The sequence below is a fragment of the Caretta caretta genome, chromosome 5 (genome assembly GCF_965140235.1).
Source record: "Caretta caretta isolate rCarCar2 chromosome 5, rCarCar1.hap1, whole genome shotgun sequence".
NCBI lineage: Eukaryota > Metazoa > Chordata > Testudines > Cheloniidae > Caretta > Caretta caretta.
Genome location: NC_134210.1, coordinates 49,074,838 through 49,081,509, shown reverse-complemented (window position 1 = coordinate 49,081,509; position 6,672 = coordinate 49,074,838). Strand labels below are relative to the sequence as shown.

Here is a 6,672-nt window from a genome sequence, read left to right as displayed (position 1 = left end):
GGTGACCAGATAGCAACTGTGAAACAACGGGACGGGGGTGGGGGGTAATAGGAGGTAATATATAAGAAAAAGTCCCAAAAAATGGGACTGTCCCTTTTAAAATGGGACATATGGTCACCCTATGTATAATGGTACTTCCCTACCTCTACTGAAAATATCTCACCTGATGCATCCTAGGATTGCATTAGCCTTTTTCATGGCTGCGTTATAACACTGTTGGCCCATAAGCATTCTGTGATCAACCAAGGTCTTTCTTCTCCTTTGCACCCAGGTCTTTCTCCTCCTTTGTCGTTTCCATCTCAGTAACACTGATAAAACTCCGAAGTCAATGGGATTGCACCAGTGTAACTAAGAGTTTTGGGGCCTGAGTCTCTGGGCATTTGCACTGCTGTAAATCACCAATAGCCCCACTGAAATCAATGGAGTTACACCACTGTGTACTGGTACTATGTGGTTTCCATAAGATTTAATGTTATGTGACACAATAGAAAAAAAAGCAGTTTGGTTTCTTTTAAGCAATAATTTTAAGAATCTATCAATCAATGTATATGGCAATGGTTACAAATGCTTTTTTGTAGTCCCGCAAATGAAAATGGATTTGCTTTTTATATTGATATTTTTCAGGCAGGTTTATAACATTGGGTATTTTGGGGAGGAGGGAAAAATTATACTTGTTTCATTACAAGTTAGCATAAGACTCAAACACCATCCTTAATTTTTAGGGAGGATAGAGCTGGAAAGGCCCTCTGGACATCTAGTCCAAAAGTGCTCCAAGTTTCATATTGTGTGAGCCACATCGTAGTCATGGAAGTGCCTGGTGGATCATCTCTTCGCTCATCACAATTATTCAGTTCCTCTGTGGCAGCTGCTAACATGGAGGAGTAATGTTAGGAGAGAATTTAGTTGTTTAACCATCTTTAAAGCAAGAAGTGTTTTGTCATTTAAAAAAATCACTAGTTTTGCTTTTCAATGTGTTTCCCTCACCCATCTGCTATTTTCCAGTTCCTCTCAATCTCCACTTGCCCTATATCTCTCACCCTTTCTCTACTCCCTGAAAATAGTTACCTGATACCTGGTCCTCTTCTTACCAGGAGAGGTCAACCCCTGTGCAGAGGACTAGTACAAAGACAATGCACCACTTAAGTCACACTGAAGCTCTGTTTTGACTAGTGCCTAGTTCTTATGCTTGCTCTCTCCAAATTTAATTTCCTCTGATGCTAGGTTCCCTTCTTCAACCAGTGGCTCCAACTCCATTGGCAACTCCTGGCTTCTCTCCTGCAGGTTGCTCCCATCCCAGTGTTGACTCTGGTCCCTGCAGGCAGCTCCCATTTTCATCTTCTCCTCCGATGTAGCAGTGGCCCCCAGTGGAAAGAGCTATCTTTTACAGCCCTGAAGACTGCAAGAAAAAGCCTGGAAGCAGAAAATTGACATAGGTGGAGGAGTCATCCCCATGTCATCTTCCATCCATTCACAGACCACAAGCCAGTGCTCTGTGGACCCGCAAGGACCCCACAGACCACAGTTTGGGATCCACTGATCTAGTCTAAGCTCTTAGAGTCAGATCGTACGCTACATTAATCACTTCAGTGGTTTAGCTAGTTTTTTTCTTAAAGACTTTTAGTGATGAACGGTAATTAAATGAAAGAATGGAATAAGTCATCTAGCAAGGTCCCTGAATGATCAAGGAGTTTGGTTATCGCCAATTTACTGATATTATTATCTAAAGTGAGTGCACAAAAATGCACCTGTACTAACACCTGAATGCAAAGCCACATTTGTACAGACAAACAGAAGGAGTGCGTGTCTAAGTACTTGTTTACACATTCATAAGTACCAGTTTGTACATGTATTTAAATGGTGTGCATGGTTTTGTACATCTGATGGAATTGCATATTTTGTTATGGGTGGATATCGGGGCACTAATGTCTAAAAATTTAGAATTTTGTATCTGTCTCAATCTTTTCTGAGTTAGTTTTAGGACTTTACTTATTATAGAACCTTCAACCTATTTCCCCACCTCTTTCACATTATATCCCCTCAGATAGGTTAGGCCCTGATCCTGCACCCATTACAGTCACTGGTGAAGTTCAGGGTCAACCCCTATATACTGTGCACAGGTACTGCAGCAACTTCGAACAGTGGGTGATTCCATATGAGCGGAAATGCCCTGACCAGGATGTGTGTTCAGGACAGAGTTTCAGATTTGATTCAGGCTGGTAAGGAAGAAAGAGAGAGATTGTTATTTCTATTGTTGAGTACTTGGGAGGCATTCGTATGGTGACTGATATGGGCCATGTAAATATTGAGAGACCGTCCGACCGAGAATTCCATGGATTCAGGGCAGACCCAGCGTGTTATTTTAAAGCAGGTTTGTGTGAATGTAACTTTGTCCATTTTACTGCTGAGCTATTTACCAGGTACAACTGGAAAAAACACTACCTCGGAGGCCATCTGAACTTTGCACATCCTCAAGTGAATTTCAACAAAGGGACACTTTTTGAAAGCTCTACCAGAATAGGAAAGTGCTCCACTGGAGTCTCAATTCTCTGCTTTTGCTCTGAGCTGGCTGGCTGTGTTCGCCTGATTCCATAGTATTTTCACAGAAATGAAATGTGTCATAAGGATACGGTATTTCTGTGGTTTAGATCTAACTTTTGAAATCCTTGGCTAGACTAGGACATCAGTGAGTACAGAGGCTGTTTCCCAGCAGTTCTCCTAAGTATAATATACTCTTCAATATCCTCATCCACCCATTTCAACTTAACTGGATTCATGGAGGGGGACCCTTTTGTTTTTTTGTTTTAAATGAGTTTACTTACTCCCTAATAGCATTTATTTGAGTCTTTACTGTTCTTGTGCATAAAGGAAACAACTGACTTGGATTTTTGCCATATAGTTTATGCATTATGCACAAGATTACAGGCTCTTTGTGAGGTTTAATCCTTCACTGATACCAGTAGCATTTTTTTAAATAACCTGAGTGAAAGAGAAATTCACTGTTATTGTAATGCTGCTGCAGTCTCTATTGCTATGTATAATAAGACCTTTTAAAGGAAAAACAATTTACATATGAAGAAATTCTACATAATTATAGGTTAAACTAGTTTGAAACCTTGAAATATTCCTGTTCAGAGAAAAAAAATAACCAAAGCTTGTAGGTTACTTTGGTTCCAAAAGTTCAAATTATCTTTCTGCTTTAAATATTGATTTAGATGAGTTAGTCGTGTCTAAGCCTCTCTCTCTGCACTACACATTTTCCCATGTTTCAGCATAGTCCTTAAGCATGGTAAAACACGTAGGGTAGGCAGGGCTTTAATGATTTTTAGTAATATCATTCGTAAGACATTTATTCTGATTGTTGATTTGCATCTGTAAAGTTCTTTTTGCTTTTAGGTTACGGTTTTTAAATTAAATTAGAGATATGATCACTGCTGAAAGTGGTAAAAATGAAAGTGTCACTGTTTTATTTGAGCTGTGTATTTTCTGGCAATTTCCCAAGCCTCCAGAGCATGTCTGAGCATGTCCATACCTGAAGAAGGAACCATTGTGGTATGAAAATTCATGTATATCCTAATTTAGTAAAAGGACTCTCAGTAGTTGAGAAATACAGGCAATACTTTCTCCCCTTAATAATCAGCTGTGTACTGGGATATAGAAGAGATGAGGTTTAAATTAAATTAGAAAGAATTTGAAATATGCATTGGAAGAGTGTAAAGAGATGGTAATACCAGAGTATTGATGATTTGTGTTTATAAAATAGGGTTGCCAACTTTCTAATTGCACAAAACCGAACACTCTTGCCCTTCCCCAAGGCCCCCCTCCTCCCCCCCTCCACTCACTCCATTTCCCTCCCTTCTGTCACTTGTTCTCCCCCACCCTTGCTCATTTTCACCAGGCTGGGGCAGGGGGTTGGGGTGCGGCAGGGGGTGAGGGCACCGGCTGGGGGTACAGGCTCCAGGGTGGGCCAGGGATGAGGGGTTTGGGGTGCAGGAAGGAGCTCCGGGCTGGGAGGTGGAGCTCAGGGGTTTGGAGTGTGGGAGGTGGCTCTGGGCTTAGGCAGGGGGTTGAGGTGTGGAAGGGGGTATGGGCTCCGGGAGGGAATTTGGATGTGGGAGGGGGGGCTCTGGGCAGCACTTACCTTGTGGAGCTTCCCAGAAGAGGCAACATGTCCCTTGGCTCCTAGGCGGAGGCGCGGCCAGGTGGCTCTACGTGCTGCCTCCACCCACAGGCATAGCCCCCGCAGCTCCCACTGGCCATGGTTCCTGGCCAATGGGAGCTGTGGAGCTGGTGCCCGAGGTGGGAGCAGTGCACAGAGCCCCCCTGGCCACACCTCCTCCTAGGAGCCGAGGGACATGTCGCTGCTTCCGGGGAGCCAGGTAGGGAGCCTGCCAGCCCTGCCAACCAGACTTTTAACAGCTTGGTCAGCGATGCTGACTGGAGCCACCAGGATCCCTTTTCGAACGGCGTTCCAGCTGAAAACTGGACACCTGGCAACGCTATTACATAAGGAAATTTACCTACTACTTTTCTGGACAAGGTCTTTTTAGAATCTACCTTTAACTCTACATAGATACTAAAGTTCACTCAAACAGAACCACAAAGGCAAGTGATTCATTTCATTTGAATACACGGAGGAGGAAATACTAGATTTTCATAATGGAATAAAGCAGACAAATGAAAGAAAGCACTAACCTATGCCTGCTAAATGACCCCAGAAGGTGTTCACCAATATGTTCTTCCGTGAACATAGGCACATCTTTAACATACATTGTTAGTGGCCAGAAAATGCACAAATCTCTTCATCTCACAATTCTGGATGGAAAAACTGCTTATAGCTGTGTCATTAAAATTAGCATAGTGCATTTTAAAAATCTGCATTCTGAATTGCTTGCCTGACAAGTACTGTCTAACTAAACAGCATTTAACTGGACAATTCTGTAGTGCAGCCACCTACTTGCAAATGTAGCCAAGCTGACATCTTTAACTAACGAATATATGTGAAGCACCAATATGTCTCCAATGATACATGAAAGAACATCCTGAAGTTCAAATCAACAAATTTGCAGCATTTTGTTCTAATTTGCACTAATGGTCTTTGACATATACAGATGAGGTGTGGAGAAACAGCCAAGCATACATATTACCTGTCAGCTTTTCAAACATAGCCTCAACAATTATGCATGCTAATTTAGTATGTGCATTTTTCATGTGAACAATGTGTGGAGTGCAAACTGCATAGCTGCACATCTTACAGGAAGAACTGCATGCAAACGACAGCTTTCTGCATGTACAAAACAAAATCCACTTGTACTTCTATGACAGATGCACTCTGGACAGCACTTCTGTTTTTCTTTTGTCTGAATACATTTGACCTATTTTTCCTTCTGTTTGTTGGGAATCAATCAATGAGGTTCCAGTATTAACATATTACCAGTCTGATGTTAAGAAACAATTACTGCACAATAATTACAATATCTTTGACTGCTACAGAGCAGGGACCACAAAGTGCTGTCCAGATGTCAATCAATTATGCCTTACAAAGTAGGTAAGTATTACACCTATTTTACAGATGTGGAATCTGAGAAGAACAGAAAGATCAAGTAAATTGCTCGGGATCATGCAGGTAGTCTGTAGCAGAGATGAATAAAACACAGGGTCTCTTGGCTTCTCATTCTATGTCATAACTACATTACAGTCTTTCATTACCTATTCCAGCCTACTACAAGGAGCAACAACAGTAAATTGTAATCTGATGAAGTATGAAATATCTGATACGATCATGTGAAGAAAGGGCTCTTAGTGCACCTAGAGGTGACAGGCACATTGTGTAGAAAATGGAATTAAAAAAAGACACAAAAACTCTCCGTATCTGAACAAAGAAACTACATGGAATTTTGTCACTAACATTCTGAAGTAAATTTACATGAAGGCTAACATTTAAACTCCTTTATTTTTCAGAAGTCCAGTTTTTCTTTACTCTGTCTTATCATTTACCCAGGTTTGCTCAAAGGATTACAAAACCAAGACTAGTGTTTTACATGACAAAACAGATTATCCAATCAATTAAATGGCTTAACAAACTCAAGGAATCTTTTACTTGCTAGACACTCAATATCACTTTTCAATGGTGATAACCCACAAAACCCAGACTGAGAGTTTTGTACCTAGATTACCTGCTCTTCTCCCGCCACCATGTTGCACTGCTGCTGAATGTACTAGATATGAAGATACCTGCAAGTGAAATTGTATTTTTATATATTTGAGTGAAACAAGAGCGCCCTCTTATGGTTTCAGGTTAAGGATTAATGCACATAATAGGGTATAAAACCCACAAAAAACCCACCAACAAACAAACACACACACCCACCAAAAATTTCCAAATAATACAGAACAAAATATTGCCCAAGATTATGAGGCTTGATCATAAATAGATTGTTTGGACAATCTTTTAACAGCAATATGAGTAAACATAAAGTTATTAAAGAGAATGAAATCCTGGCTCAATGAAGTAAATGGGAGTTTTCCAATCAATCAATCAATACAACAAAATAAATAATCATTCATAAGACACCCATGACTATGGCACTGTTTTCTTCCACCTCTTTCTCGCCCTCAGTGTGTTTCTCCGTCCTCGTGTGTCCTTTTTCCCCTCCCTCCATCCCAGTATAGTCA

At 41.1% G+C, this 6,672-nt stretch overlaps 1 long non-coding RNA gene across 1 annotated transcript; it reads right to left on the bottom strand.

Moving 5' to 3' along the window:
- Window positions 1-513: 513 nt before the first annotated feature.
- Window positions 514-6,217, bottom strand: LOC142072133 (uncharacterized). Its single transcript, XR_012668450.1, has 3 exons — window positions 6,165-6,217; window positions 1,066-1,410; window positions 514-868 (listed from the first exon to the last, which is right to left on the bottom strand). It is a non-coding gene; the product is annotated as an uncharacterized LOC142072133 (long non-coding RNA).
- Window positions 6,218-6,672: the final 455 nt, after the last annotated feature.